This window comes from Dermacentor variabilis, chromosome 3, assembly GCF_050947875.1.
Source record: "Dermacentor variabilis isolate Ectoservices chromosome 3, ASM5094787v1, whole genome shotgun sequence".
Lineage (NCBI taxonomy): Eukaryota > Metazoa > Arthropoda > Arachnida > Ixodida > Ixodidae > Dermacentor > Dermacentor variabilis.
Genome location: NC_134570.1, coordinates 201689135 through 201705624, shown reverse-complemented (window position 1 = coordinate 201705624; position 16490 = coordinate 201689135). Strand labels below are relative to the sequence as shown.

Here is a 16490-nt window from a genome sequence, read left to right as displayed (position 1 = left end):
CAAGCGTTCTCGAAGCAGCTGAACTTCTATGGGACTCTATATGCCTGCCACCATTTCAAGGCCAAAGTGGAGGCATGCCACAACTGCTGGAGGGCAGGGCACAGAGTGGACGTGTGTCCGCACCCCAAGAGCAACCGCTGCCCGCGATGCGGAGTAGAGCATCAACTCGTCGAACCACCCACCTGTAACGCCAAGTGCATCCTCTGTGGAGAGGCGCATTTCACGGGGTGCAAAAAGTGTAAGGTGCGGTTTGACCGCACCGGCAAGACAAAGTCTCCACCCGCTACCGTCAAGGTGACTTTGATCGAGAAAAAGGCTACCCCCGACTCCACCCAACAACGCAGCTCCCGCAGTCGCACGATGCTGCTCTCGGACCCCCAGAAGAAGTCGGCCAGGGCCTCTCGCTCCAGGACGCAGTCCAGGTCCAGGTCCCGATCCACCACCGGGCGCGGCCGGACCAGGAGCCGCTCCACCTCCTACCCTCCTCTACCTGGGACGGAGATTCAGTCCACGAAACAGGTGAGCTGGGGGCCGCGGTCTCCGTCTCTCGAACGGGAAAATAAGGAGTTCAGGGCCCAGCTTCAGAAACAAAGTGCCGAAATCGCCGAACTACGTGAACAAATTCGATCACTGCTTAAGCGCGACATGCATACGCGCAGAACCGACTCTCCTAATCCCCCACCCGCCGCTAGGGCTCCCTCTGTCAGACCCCCCTCTGCGCCGCAGGCATCTAACCTTCCGTCACAAGCAACGTCCCCCACCAGGAATCCCCCCCAGAAGCGCCGTGCGCAGACTGACGGTAGCGGAGAAAACTCCCAAAACGGGAACACTCCCATGACAGACTTTGCAAAAGCTATCCAAGGCATGCAACAAAGCCTCGTGGCCATGCAGAAAGACAATTCCGCCTGGATGGCAAATATAGCTAATAGACTCACGGCGCTCGAGAAACGGCAGGGCACCCAGGAAGCAACCGTGTCTCAGATACAAACTCAGCTCAATGGGCTGCTAGCTTCAAATTCTACAACCTCGGCCTCCGTAGCCGCGTCCCTCCACAGTCAAAATCATGGCAGCACGGCCTAACGGGGCCGTGGTATGGCAGTGGAACTGCCGGAGTTACAGGGCTAAGCGCAGCAACCTCCAACTCCACCTACAATCCCTGCCCACAGATCAAACGCCCACAATCATAGCACTTCAGGAAACACAAGGGCCCGCAAAGCTCCTTAATTACACACCTTTCGAGATAGCCAATGCGACCTCCAGCAGGGTAGCCACTTTGGTACACCGAAATTATACAGCTACGCTCCATCCACTTGATATTCCGGACATTGATGGAGTGCTCATAGAACTTCTTCCCCAACACAGACACGACACCAGTCTGTTTGTGCTCAACATCTACAGCCGCCCCAAGGGCCCTGCATCCCCGCTAGTAACGGCGATACGTAAAACCTTAGACATTTGCGGAAGGAACTCATTAGTAATAGTGGGCGACTTCAACGCAAACCACACTGCCTGGGGATACAGAAAGAACTGCCGGAAGGGTACCACGCTATGGACGCTCATCCAAAATGAGGGGCTCTCGCTCCTCAACGATCTTAATTTTCCCACAAGGATCGGCAACAGTGTCCAACATAACACAAACCCGGACCTTACTCTCACTAAGCACATACCGAATGGTACATGGCTCAATACGCTCAACTCATTGGGCAGTGACCACTTCATCCTTAGCATCCGTAGTACATCCCTACACGTACGCTCTCCAAGACACAACGCCGCCAAGTCGCCATCACTGACTGGGACAGGTTTCGAAGGATTAGAGCAGCCGCACCTGAAACCATCGATAACCTGGACACGTGGGTGCAGCAACTAATGGCAGATACCACAATGGCCACAACCCAGGTACCAACCGCGTCAGACTCAGAACTCGCAGACAGTAGGCTATTACACATGTGGGAGGCACACAACAGTTTACAGAAACGCTGGCTAGCAAATAAGCACAATCGCAAACTCAAAACCCGAATCGCGGCCCTTGTCAGGGAAATAGAAGAGCATGCAACACACCTAACACGCCAACAGTGGGGGCAGCTCTGCGACCGCATGAGTGCGAATTTAGGCCTAAAGGACACGTGGTCATTCCTGCGATGCCTGCTAAACCCCAAAAATAACAAGATCCAATAGCGCAAGAATCTTTCGCGGCTGCTGCACAGCAACCCAGCGGAAGACAAAGCACTACTGTACTCTCTGCAAACCCTATATCTGGCGGACCGCACAAGGGTCCCCTTACCTACTTACACCGACCAGGACAATCCAGAACTAGATGCAGACATCACTGTCTGGGATGTCCGCGCAGCCTTACATAAGCTCAGAACCACATCCGCTCCAGGGCAGGATAACATCACGAACAAAGCCCTTCGAAACCTTGATGACAGGTCGATACAGGCGATAACCCAACTTTTTAACTCGCACTGGGCCGCAGGAACCCTCCCACCACAGTGGACCCATGCAAAGATAACCTTTATTCCCAAGCCAGGCAAGCCGCTAGATCTAAAAAAATTACGTCCGATTTCACTCACTTCATGTCTAGGTAAGCTCTTCGAACATGTCATACTAGAAAGACTCCAACAGCATATGCAAACACATAATCTCTTCCCTCACACTATGATTGGCTTCCGCGGGCATCTATCCACGCAAGACGTCATGCTTCAGCTCTCTGAAGAGGTCCTGCACCCCCGGCATGCCAAACGCACAAGAGCCATACTAGCACTCGACTTGACCAAGGCCTTTGACAGTGTGGAACATACCGCAGTGCTGAATGCCTTATCCGATCTACACGTAGGCGGGAGAACTCACACCTATGTCACAGCTTTCCTACAGGCCAGGACTGCGGTCTTTACTGTGGGAGAACTGACAACAGACAAGGTCCAACTGGGTAGCAGAGGCACACCGCAAGGGTCAGTGCTCTCGCCACTCCTCTTCAACCTTACTCTGATTCCCATGGCCAGAGACCTGGCAAATATTCCCAACCTCTCGCACTCCCTGTATGCAAATGATATTACCTTGTGGACGACTACAGGCAGCATAGGCGACATGGAGGCGACCTTACAAGCAGGGGCCGATGTGGTCGTGGAGCGGGCTATGACAATAGGTCTCGCGTGCTCCCCCACCAAGTCGGAACTTCTTGTTCTTCACCCCCCGAAGAGTCGCACAGACCCAACTCCAAACCCCAGCATCCGTATCCACATGAAGACGTATTCCATTCCAGAGGTCACACAGCTACGAGTGCTTGGCATGGTCATGCAGAACAACGGCAGACATACGGCGACCTTGAACAAACTCACCACCACAGTACACCACACTATGCGCCTGATTAAGCGGATAGGCAATAGACACAATGGGATGAGAGAGCCTGACTTGAGAAAGTTAGTGCAGGCTTTTGTCATAAGCAGAGTACTATACTCGCTCCCATACCTACATCTCAACCGGACGGAAACGGTAAAAGTGGATGCACTTATAGGTCAAGCGTATAAGACTGCACTTAACCTCCCCAGGCACACGCCAAACGAGCGCCGCCTTCGCAGGGGGGTACATAACACATTTGATGAGCTCACGGAAGCCCATCGCACAGCCCAAATTGAGAGGCTGTCCTCTACCACCACAGGTCGGCACATCCCGGACAAACTAGGACTAATCCCGACTTACAAGGCCCATCAGACATGTCCTTTACCATCGGACATACAAAACTGCATCACTATTCTCCCTCTGCCTAAAAACATGCACCCCGTGCACCACGAGGCACGCAGGCAGACTAGGGCAAAAGCCCTCTACAGAAACACGAACACGACCACCTCGCTGTGTGTGTCGACGCCGCTAGTTACCCACAGAGACCAGCCTATGCCGTAAGTGCAGTGTCCCATCAACTTGGTTACATCACAGCTGCCACAATACAGGCGCGCACGTCCATATAGGCGGAGGAGGCTGCCATAGCGCTGGCCATCTCAACCACCGCTGCAGAGGTTATCCTTAGTGATTCCAAAAGTGCAATCCGCAACTACTCGAAAGGCCGAGTTCATGAACCGGCACTGAAAATTCTCAATCATCAGACCCCCCTCAGACCAATTAAGCTCATCTGGGTGCCCGCGCACGCAGGCCATCCAGGCAATGAGATGGCCCATTCTATCGCTCGAGTAGCCGTCAACCGAGCCACGCCGTCCGATGACCTGGATAACGCCAGAGACCGACTGGTCGAATATCACGAGATCACCCTCCACTACCGCGAAATGCGGTTGAGATATCCTCCCCCAGATAAATACTTAACAAAATTCCAACAAAGTACCTGGCGCCAGCTTCAGGCACAAACTTTTCTTTCTCCAGCTTTTCTCGCCCTGGTTCGTACAGGCCTATATCAACAGGAATGTACGCTCTGCGGCGCGCCTAGAGCTAACTTCCATCACATTAAGTTCTTATGCCCTGAGCTCCAGCCACCCTCTGAGTGGCAACTCACCGACGTCGAGGAATGGGAGACCGCGGTGTCTAGCTCCAACCCAGCCGACCAAATACGGCTGGTGGACTGGGCTCTGAGGGTCGCCGAGGGCCACAAACTCCCGGACACCCTACGCGCTCCTGAGCCCCCTCACAAGTAATGTTGTAAAAAGGCTCAAGCAATAAATGTTTACCACCACCACCTCCGCAGTAGTACAGCATCTTCAAGACGCTTCGCGCGTCTCTACATTGGATGCGTCGATGTAGACGAACACAACGTTCCTGACAAAGCGCCAGAAACGAGCTGGATCCCCATGCTGCATTTGCCACGAAGAACGCGATGAGGCGGCCATGGTGTAGATGCGGCGGCAAGCCATGCAAGAACGCAATGAACCAACTAGCAATCCCGCCTGCGCGAAATGTACCAAGGTTCATCACGGCTCCAGGACGGGCGGTCTGACCGTAAGTTTACGCGCACTAAAATACCTCGATAATTTGAGAGACGCAAGGTCGCGCTCAGCGCGGCTTTCAGGAGCGCTTTCAAGGTAGAACCGCTTCCGAGAAACGTCCACCCGCAATTCAGCGAGGGGCGCCGAAAGGCGAGGGCCCGAGCACTGCTGAAGTTGGCCGCCAACTGTCCGAGACTGGCGGCATTTGTAGACGCAGCCCAGTACGGGCGCAGCGACCGGTACGTGGCCGTCTCGATACGCTGGGATGGGATGATCGTTGACGCGGCATCGGTCAAGGGGGTAGCGTCCGAAGTGGCCGAGCAGGTGGCATGGCAATGAGAGTCCCCGAAGGTCCTTGTGTGTACACAGATTCGCGATCGGCGGCCAGAGCATTCGCGTTGGGCTCGATATCGCGGGAAGCGGCGGCCATCCTCAGCAAAGAAGGAGCCGCTGGTCATCACATCGTCAAATTGTTTCCGGCCCACATGGGGGCAGACGTGCACCCCGACTTTCCCAATGCCAACGAGCGGGCGCACGGCCGCGCGCGAGGACTCACGCACAGCAGCGATCGTGGCGAGCGAAGCGGCGGGGAGGGAGGGGAGCACCTAGACCAGCTGCTCACCTTCAACAAAATAACAACGCACTATCAGCTGTTGAGGAGGACCTTCCCCCTCCCCCACGCTAAGCTCACTAAACCACAGTCATCGATGTTCAGAATGCTTCAGACAGGATCCTTCCCCTCGAGAGGCAGACTGAGCCTTTATTCACCAGAGGTAGAGCCGCAATGTCCGGATTGTTGCGAAATGTTGCTAGCGCACATGCTCTGGCAATGCCCCGCGTTAAGCGGCACCGTGTTCAGTAAAGAAGAAGATTGGGTGGACGCCCTGCGAAGCGACTACCACCAGACCCAGCTCCGGGCAGTCAAGAGGGCTCACGTAAGGGCGGATGCTCATGGGCTTCTCGTCCCAACGTGGGTGTGGCCCGCGACCTCTGCCGGCCACTAAACCAAGAGTGGGTGGAGAGGGGTCCCTCAGGACTCAATAAAGTTATTTCCTCCTTTGAGAGTACCGCCACTCTTTGAACTCTGCCGCCGCCCGTGCGACATCCTCGCCTCCTCCTCGCCCCTAGTGCATCACCTCCCCCCTCCCCCCGCGGGAAGCGCTCTTGCGCCCGTTTTTCTACACGACGATTGGCCTTCCTGCAGTTGCTCTTGGAAACGTGCTGATCTTGCGTTTTTCTTGTTTTTATTTTTCGTCCACGCCATCTTTCTCTTCAGCTCAGCTGGCATCAGCGCTTTATCTCGGTGTAGCGAAAGTTGTACGCTGTGTTTCCTGCTCTCTGTGCTAGCGCTCTGCCGTGTTGTTGCGCATACAACTGCAGCAAGTAGCTCGCAGATGGTTATGCAGTTTTTCGGATACCACACGGAAGGCGTGATGGCTTGCACAGGAAGCAGTGGCTGCATAACAGTGGCCGCAATAACTTTGTTCCGACAAAGAACAGTGTTGTTTACGAGGTGAGGTGTCTTTCTTATTGCTCTTATCAAAGCATCCCCTAATGCTGCACATTTTTTATTTCTCCGGCCTGCTCACCAGCGTTTTTGCTGCGGCAGTTTGTGCGTTACATAAAAATGGGGTAGTCCTCAGTGTGTTTAATATTCTGCAGGGACTCCATCACCTCGCACGTCGCCAACTGTTGTTATTCAGTCGCAAATGCAGAGCTATAGTTTCCGCTTTCCGAGATGAACATTTATGTGCGAAGATACAGCCTCTCCATCGCACTGTTCGCGATTGTTAGGATCCGTTGCCTGTATTCAGGAAAATTTAAATAGCTGGTTGTAGAAGAGCTATTATTTTCAGCTTACGTCGATGTGTGCGTGAGACATAGAATGAATGCAGGTCCTGAAAAAATTAGTGGCAAGTATACCCGTAGTATTGCAGGTGATGAACGCTAGCTCGTCAACAATGCGTTTTTTTTTTGCTTTAAGACGAAAGCATTTACATCAATGTTGGAAGGTCGTGTTGTGAGCATGAAATATCACGTGACCCAGGAAGGAACGCCAGAAGCGACCCAAAGCATGAACAGTCCTGTATAAGAGATTCATGATTAGCCAAGCTGATTAATAATAAATTTGTGATTGAATTAAATTGGATCAGGGAGGAGTAAAGTTGATTTTGGTGTATTATGGCGGATTAAGGTGTGTCAAAGAGGATTAAAGTGGATTAAGGTTAATGAACAAGGACTTAGGTGCTTTAGGGTGGATTTGGCTGGATTAAGGTCGATTAAGGTGTAATAAGGTGAATTAGGGTTAATGAAGGAGCATTTAGACCCATTAGGATGGATTAAGGAGATTAAGGTGGATTATAATGTATAAAGGAGGATTAAATTTCATGAACAATGATAAAGGCGTATTAGGGATAACTTTTGAATAAGGTGGATGAAGGGTCGATTAGGGTGATTAAGGCGAATTAACGTCGATGAAGGAAGAATAGGACCGATTAGGGTGAAATAAGGAGGATTAAGGTGGATTGGGGTACATTAAGGTGGATTAGGGCTGATGGAGGGGGATTGGGGTGAATTACAGTTGTCTTTACAAGGCTTTCGCACTCGCGTCTCTTAGGCGATAACTAAGCACATCTTGCATTTTTGGAATTTGCTTTGAACTGCACTTCCACCTGCTGTTCATGATCTCGGAATGCCTGCCAAACGCGCTCCAGCCCATTCTTATTCTTCTGATTATTTCAGTCTCATGATCCGGATCCGCGGTCACTACCTGCACTAAGTAGATGCATTCCCCTACCACTTCCAGGGCCTCGCTACCTATCGTAAAATGCTGTTCTCTTCCGAGACTGCTAAACACTACTTTACTTTTCTGCAGATTAAATTTTAGACCCACTCTTCTGCTTTGCCTCTCCAGGTCAGTGAGCATGCATTGCAGTTGGTCCCCTGAGTTACTAAGCAAGGCAAGATCATCAGCGAATCGCAAGTTACTAAGGTATTCTCCATTAACTCTTATCCCCAATTCTTCCTAATCCAGGTCTCTGAATATCTTCTGTAGACACGCTGTGAATAGCATTGGGGAGATCGTATCTTCCTGCCTGACGCCTTTCTTTATTGAGATTTTGTAGCTTTCTTTATGGAGGACTACGGTGGCTGTGGATCCGCTATAGATATCTTTCAGTATTTTTACATACGGCTCATCTACACCCTGATTCCGTAATGCCTCCATGACTGCTGAGGTTTCAACAGAATCAAACGCTTTCTCGTAATCAATGAAAGCTATATATAAGGGTTGGTTATATTCTGCACATTTCTCTATCACTTGATTGATAGTGTGAATATGGTCTATTGTTGAGTAGCCTTTACGGAATCCTGCCTGATCCTTTGGTTGACAGAAGTCCCTTCAATACAATACAATTATTCAATACAATACAATCACTAATTAATTAATTTTGCCAATGAGTAATCGTCTCTTATACATGGCAGGACATGATTTGCTTCGCTCCCTGTCTTCCTTTGGTCACGTGACGTTTTCTATATGTGACAACGTTACCTTGAAACAAATCTAAGGCTTCCGCTTAATAAGCCACACGCAGATGGATGTGCCACAAGCAATACTAGATCAGACGCACGAAGAAACATCTCATCTGGCAGAAAACTTGTCTGGAATACAGAACTCGCCTCAAAGATCTTTTTACACCCGTATACGCCTTTCGTAGGGCTTTAAAAAACGAACCGCTTCATAAACGTTGCATTCAGCATTGTCGATGCTGTTATCAGCATCTCTCAAATTTTTCAATTTGAGAGAACGCAACTTTTCTTGTGGGCGGGAGCCCACAAGAAAAAGCGTGCCGCGCAGAGCGCCCATAGCCAGCGGGCGAGGAGAATCGATAAGAAAAGCTTCGCGGGGAGAAGAGTGTCGCTACATTGGAATTATCAAGGGGTTTTAACGCGCGCTTAGCACCGAACCCCTCTAACCAGGCCGTGATGATGATCCTTATGATTCTTTACTACACTTGGCGGTAGTTGTCTCATCGGTTGACAAGTCCAGCGCCTTTAGTGTACCAGGCAGCGGCCGGTGAAGTCGGATACGTCATGCCGGAGTTGCTAAGATTGCTCAAATTTTACCTTGCGCTTTAAACGTGACCCCCAGCAGCACAGCAATCAGTTGTTACCGCAGCGCTAGGGCACAAATGCGCGGCGAGTGAGCGCTTCTTTGTTTGTCGAAGGCTCAAAGGCAACGCGCTCGCGTCAGCGAACGCGAACAGCCTGCTGCTGGTCAGCCAAGCTAGCGCGAGGTACTATGGCGATGGAAAGAAACACGAACAGCGGAGCGCGTGGCTGAAGCATAACTGAAGGTATAGTGGGCGCCGTCCAGTCATCACCATTGACAGGCGGGTACATCCGGTTTGATCATGCTGTGCGAAGGTGCGCCCCCTATCGTGCGATATTTTTCTTTCTGTTCTGCTTCTGTTTTATTCGAAAACGAGAAACGGTGACGGTACAGTAATGATGACCGCGCAAACAGTACTGTCTCGATGAAAAGAAACGCGAAATGCGGGAAGCGCGGCTTTTGGCGCAGTCAGCGCTAGTGCGAAGATACGTGTCCAACTCTCATATGCTGTGGCTGTCGCTAGGCGAATATCTGCTTTCAGTCGGTGCCACCGTAGCGACAGACATTACTGGCAAATGATAAGCTGAAATGCGGCACGCTTTCATGCGGTCGCGATGCTTGTGTACTTAACAGAATTGAAGCGTTAAGTGCGAGCCTGATCGTCGCTGCCTCATGGCAGCGGTGATCATGGAAATAAAGAAAGAACAAGCTTCAAGAATAATACCGATGATAGGAAGTGAAGCTGCACATGCACTATCTATTATATATTATTACCCTATATATATACTACCCTACAGCGTAGGAGCAATGCTATTGGCTTGAGTCCCTTCAGTTAGAAAAGAAAAACCTCCCGCTTGCGTCGTACGCCGACAGGATTGGAGTGATCGCTCTGTAGCGCCAAGGAATTCCCCGGAGAAGAATTGCGGATATTACCGGAAGAGCGATTTCGACAGTCAACAGAGTTTTGAAAGCCTACAAAACTGAACGTAGACTCTCGGACCTTCGCGGCCGCGTTTCATAACCGCGGAGCAAGACCTACTAATTATTGCAGTCACCGTAGACAATGCTTTTTGAACAGCCCCGCAGATCAAAAACGAGTTCGGGCTAAACATTGACGTTCAAGCGGTTCGACAGCGCCTCCACGAAGCGGGCCTTCACAGCAGGACAGCCGCAAGGAAGCCTTTGCTTTCGGATCGCCAAAAAGCCACCCGTCTACGATTCGCACAATCGCACAAAGACTGGTCTGTGGAGGATCGAGGCCAAGTGATGTTCACAGATGAGTGCACATTTACCACAAAGGGCCACGAGAGACTGAAAGTTTGGTGTCAAGACAATCATCGGTAAGCCTTAGCACCCTAGTGTTCTTTAATTGCGATGCTCTTTGTAAATCTGTGGTCCTGAATTTGTTCACTTAGTGCTAGTGTAGTTATAGTAGTATCAAAACTTCACGAAGATAGCTCTACGACGAATGAAACATGAAGGTGCGAGTACTGATCATTTAAAGGACATGATATATATTTCGGCGTTTTTAAGTCAGAGATGTGTTCTATTGTAAGACTGGGTACTTTTTGGTGGCTGGCATGTCATGAATTAACGGCTTGATGTGCATTCTGAGCGAATGAATAAAAGCTATGTTACAGTCACAGCGCAGTCCCTGTTTAGTGCCAGGTGCCTACTTCGCTACAACATACAAGAAAAATGTTTGGATACAGCAGCGATTGGGCTAAACGTATTATACCTCTTTGACGCGCGTAAACACACTTAACTTTCTTTTTTAAATTTATGCAGCTATGATCTCACCTGCTTCAAGCGAACAAGCGTCAGCGGGCGCTGCTCCATGAATGCGTAGGGTGCCATCGCAAACGAAGGCTTGGGTCCCCTTATACGGCTAGATGAACGCTTCACTGCAGCAGAATACTGTAATGTAATCGAGCAGGTTGTCCTGTCCTTTGCTTTGGACAGGCCATTCAAGGATGGGCTGTTTTATTATCAGCATGACCTTTCTCCAATCCATAAGCCACGTTCCGTGGAGGCTCTGCTAGAGAACTTTGCCATCCATAAACTTTCGTGGCCAGCAAAAGCGGCGGACATAAATCCAATTGAGAATGTCTGGGGGATTATGAAATCACGCTTGTCGCGTTTGCAGCTCCTTAAAATCAACAAGGGCTCCCTTTGGGCTGCTGTTCACGCCGAGTGGGACAGGCTTCGCGGCACTGAGCTAGCCACAGACCGGCTTGCCTCTATGCCAAGGCGCATGGAATCCGTCATCCTGGCCGAAGGAAACTTCACCAAATATTAATTAATGCAAAGTCTGTTTTTGTCGAGCAAATCTGCTTCGTGATTTCCTTAGACTTTGTGCCAGCTTGAGCTTTTGTTTCAGTTGTTCTTTATGTCTTTCTTAGACCAATAAATTTGCTATGGTCTGGAACTCACGCTTCAGTTTTGTTAAGCACAGAAGCATCGCGACAGCATGAAAGCGTGCCGCATTTGACTTGCCGGGCATATTGGCAAGAAATGCTTATCATCTGCCAGTCATGTCTGGCAATCGGAACGCACACGCGGTGCGATAGCGCCAGGGGAACAAGATTCTAGCGCTACGGTGGCGCCGACTGAAAGCCGAGATTTGCCTAGCACCAGCCGAATCATATGAGAGTTGGAAAAGTATCCTCGCACTAGCGCTGACAGTGCCAAAAGCGGCGATTTCCGCGGTTCGCTTTTCTTTTCATCGCGATAGTACAGTTTGCGCTGTAATCATTACAGTCACCTTTCCTTGTTTTCAAATAAAACAGAAGCAGAACAGAAACAAAAATATCACAGGATAGGGGGCGCACCATCACACAGCGCGTTCAAACCGAATGTGCCCGCCTGTCAATGATTGATGACTGGATGGCGCGCACTATACCTTCAGTTATGCTTAGGCCAAGCGCTCTGCTGTTCGTGTTTCTTTCCATCGCCATAGTACATTCTGTTCCAACCGCTTGGGCGTGCGATACGACATGTTATATTCCCGTGCCAGCCACACTAGAACCATACTAGAGCGACAATTTTGCTGATGTAGCTTAATGGTGCTACGCGTGGATCGCGTCCGCGTTTAGCCGGACTAGCTTGGCCACCCCAATGCGCTCTTCTTCGAGAGGTGAACGAACGCATCGAGGCCTTGCTGTTGAACGTAGACAACAAGTTAGAAAAATCACGCTGTACTTGGAGAATACTTCGCCTGTGGCTAGCAGACGCGCGAGACCTGCTCGCAGATACATAGGTATATATATAGTGATGCAGCAGTTATCCCGACGTTTATTACGCATCGGAGATGCGGCGAACCGACCACGCCCAAAACCCGGATCACACAAGAGCGAGCCCCACAAGCGATGATGAAGGAGAACGCCATATGAACCCCTCATGATGATGATCAAGTACAGATGACAAAGTGTAGCTTATAAATACCCACACCAATGTCCCCTCGCGCGAGAGCGGCCATCCTGGCCTCAATTCAAAGGGGCGGCGAACGCCTCGTGAAAGGCTTCATACGGGAAACGTGGACAACCTCAGCACCGCGGCAGCGGCGGTCATTTGGAAAAATAACTGGTGCCACGCGATAGTTAACCGGAGAGGTGTGCTCCAAGATTTTGTAGGGGCCGATGAACCGAAGCTGAAACTTGTCACACAAGGCAGGAACACGAACTGGTGTCCAGAGTAGTACTTCGTCGCCAGGGCGGAAGCACACGACGCGGTTGGAAGCGTCGTAATGCTGCTTCTGGTCCTTTTGCCGTGCTTCGGTGTTGATGCGGGCGAGCTGGCGACAACGCAGAATGCGGGACACATATTCTTCACAGGAGGATGGGCATCGATCGACATTTGGCGCGAAGAAAGAGACGTCAAGGCAGGAAGAGGGCGAACGACCATAGACGAGGTAAAACGGTGAGTAACCGGTCGTGCGTTGAACGGCGGTATCGTACGCAAAAGTCACGAATGGCTAAATTGCATGCTAGTTTCTGTGATCTGGCTCGATGTACATAGCTAGCATGTCGGACAGCGTGCGATGAAATCGCTCTGTTAGGCCGTTGGTTTGCGGATGGTAACTGGAGGTAGTCTTGTGGGTGGTTCCGGAGGCTCTGAGTACTTCGTCTACTAGTTGCGAGAGGAATGCTTTTCCACGGTCGCACAGGAGGACGCGAGGAGCACCGTGACGGAGAATTAAGGCTTGAAGTACGAATGCAGCAACTTCAGACGCTGAGGCAGAACTCACACAATATGTTTCGGCGTAACGTGTCAACTGGTCAATGGCTGTCACAATCAATCGTTTACCGGTGAGAGTCACAGGAAGAGGACCATACAGGTCAATGCCAACGACTTCAAATGGTTGCGACGGACACGAAACCGGTTGCAGTTGTCCGCTTGGAGCAGTTGTCCGCTTGGAGCAGGAAGCGACATACCTCGGTACACTGGTGGACAAGCCAGACCAATAGAAGCGACCTTCGATGCGGTCATAGGTTTTCTGGAAACCAAGGTGACCAGCAGTCATGTCATCGTGAGAAGCCTGCAGGACATGAGCACGTAGAGCGCGTGGCAGGACAGGAACCCAGCGTTGACCGTCAAGGTGATACACATGACGGTACAGGACGCAGTTGTCAATCTTAAATTGCGTCAGCTGTCGACGAAGGCGGGCGTTAGGCGGGCGCGAAACTCCTTGAAGGTGGTCTATGATGCGCCGACAGTAAGAGTCTGCAAGTTGCTGAGATTGGAAGAATCTGTTGTCGTGTGTAGGCATCTCCTCAGTGGCCAACGAGAAAGCATGTGAAGAGAGGTCGTGCGAAAGCATGACACGGATGGTCGTTGGAGGTCCATTGCATGGTGTCATAGGAAGCGGAGAGCGAGAAAGCGCGTCTGCATCGTAATGTTTTTTTCCGCACTTGTAGGTAATAGTAAAGTCGTATTCTTGCAGACGAAGGATCCACCGACCAAATCGTCCAGACAAGTTCTTCAGCGTCGAATGCCAGCATAATGCATGATGGTCTGTAACTATGGTGAAATGGCGGCCGTGAAGATAAGGTCGAAACTCCTGCACAGACCAAACGATAGCTAGGCATTCCTTCTACGTGATGGTGTAATTCTTTTCGGCGTTTGTGAGAACGCGACTTGCGTACGCGCCGACCCTCTCACCTAAAGTGTCGTCTCGCTGTAGGAGAATGCCACCAACGCCGTGACCACTAGCATCCGTATGCAGGAGGGTAGGAGCAGCGTCATCAAAATGGCGAAGTACTGGTTCAGATGTGAGAGCGCTCTTCAGATGGGGGAACGCTGATTCACATTCGGGAGACCACACAAAGGGAACAATAGAACCCAGTAATTTTTGCAGAGGTAACGCTATTAGGCGAAGTCTCGTATGAATCGGCGAAAATAGGAAGCGAGGCCTAAGAAAGTGCGCAAATCTTTGGTCTTTTCGGGGCGAGGGAAGTGTCGAACTGCTTAAACCTTGTCAGGATCTGGACGAATGCCGTCTTTGCTCACAATGTGACCTAATACCTTGATCGTCTTGCTCGCTAAATGGCGTTTGTTGTTGTTAAGCTGAAGTCCAGTGTTGGCAAGGCACGTGAGAGCTTCATCCAGATGTTTCAGGTGCTGAAAGAAGGTTGACGAGAAAACAACAATGTCGTCCAGATAGCACAAGCAAGTCTTCCACTTGAGGCCACGAAGAACGGTGTCAATCATGCGCTCGAACGTTGCGGGCATATTGCAGAGGCCGAAAGGCATGACATTAAACTTGTAGAGCCCATCTGGGGTGCTATGCAGGATGCGCCGAGTTTCTCGTTCACCCGAGTTTTGCCCGAGTTTGCTCGACGGCAGTCAGTGAACAGAGATAGCGCGGAACGGGCCGAAGGTGCAGGCAAAAAAATATGTAGACAAAAAGTCGCGTATGACAACATGAGCGCACCCTGCGCGGCACGCTGCTTCCACGTTTCACGCGCAGAAGGCTGCACAACGAAACGCGCCAGCGCCGCGTATTGTTATCAACGGATTATCGCAACTTAGCGATACCGTGACTGCCCCGCTGTCTGTCAGCACACTTGCCGGGAGCCGTTTGCCACGCCTTTCCCGGGCGCGTCCAGGGCGTGCCTCATCTTTCGGGCGCTATCTATCTATCCTCCATCGAATGCGAACGGGGTACATGCGGCGCATTCTTGCACCTACACTTTCACTCAAACGAATACGTTAAAATACGACAAATAAAATAACGCACATTTTTATTTCTTTAGGTATCTGTTTTTCGTTTTCAATGCTAGAAATTTGTGATGACAAACGGAGATCAAGCAAATTATTAAATTTTGCTCTTCTTGCCGTGAGTGGCGACAGGGAGGCGAAAGCTTAGAAGCGGTACATTGAAGCGTGTTACACGCACGAGGGCGTTCATAAGGTGATAAGTCGCCTAGGGGCGCTGCAGTGCTATTCTCAATAAAGTCGGTCATGATCCATGGAGGGTCATGGCCACTCTTTCTCTATTAGGGGAATAGAAACGCAGCGCCGCGGTACGGCTGTTCATCGCAGGCGCTTCACTAGGCTATTAAGGCCCCCGCGTCACCAACTAAATACGACACAACAGCTGTCGCTTGCAAATGGCGGTATGTTATTTTAGAGTGCGTAGTGACGCAGTTCAGTGAAAATGTACCAGTTTATCTTTGTGCGCGAAGCCTCTGCGATACATTGCGAAACGTGCGTGCTTCCCCAGCGACAGAATTCATCGCTTGTCATCGCTTGCCCAGTGAAGGCGCCTCTGAGCGCATGTACGCAGTATATGAGTGTGTTGTGCAGTCGAAGGTGCTTGCGGATTACCTCTGCTGGAGCCAGCAGCGATCGCAGATGGATATCGTAACGACACCACAGCACTCGCATTTTGGCAGGTGAGGGCTCTTGTGTGCAGTTATGAAATCAGATTTCGAACGGAGAGAGGTGTTGGAACTGTTGAGTGCGCAGTGCTTGTGATGAAGAAATGCCATTGCACTGGGCCTAGAAGAGCGAGCGATTCTCGGACGCTGATCGTGTTTACGACGTTGTGGCTCCGTTTCATCACCGATGACAGAGCAGCCATCTGAAACGACTGCTGCAATAAGCACTCCTCAGCATCGTCGTCCCTCTCGACGCCTCGACGCCTTGCAACCACCTACAGTGACGTGCCGATAATTATTTACTGTGCGCTACGCGCCGCAATGCAGGCAATGAAACCGTGTTGTGCGGCCATCTCAGCCCGAGAAGATGTATGCCAGCGACAGTCAACGCTTTGTTTTTGATAGTGGTGCTCAGTACATCACCGATGACAGTGCGTTGTGCGTGTTTTATGTCGGCGGTCAAGATTGTTGATGCCTCTCAGCTCGACACCGCGTCGCTGTTGCCGGAAGATAAGTTGGGCGTGGCCCAACTGTAGTGGGTGCGCGCGCAATAGTTACATGCCTCGCGCGGGG

General features: G+C 51.0%; 1 protein-coding gene across 1 annotated transcript in view; it reads left to right on the top strand.

Moving 5' to 3' along the window:
- LOC142574391 (putative oxidoreductase TM_0325) overlaps positions 1-16490 on the top strand; it is a 144329-nt gene that overhangs the window by 11498 nt on the left and 116341 nt on the right. The window lies entirely within an intron of this gene.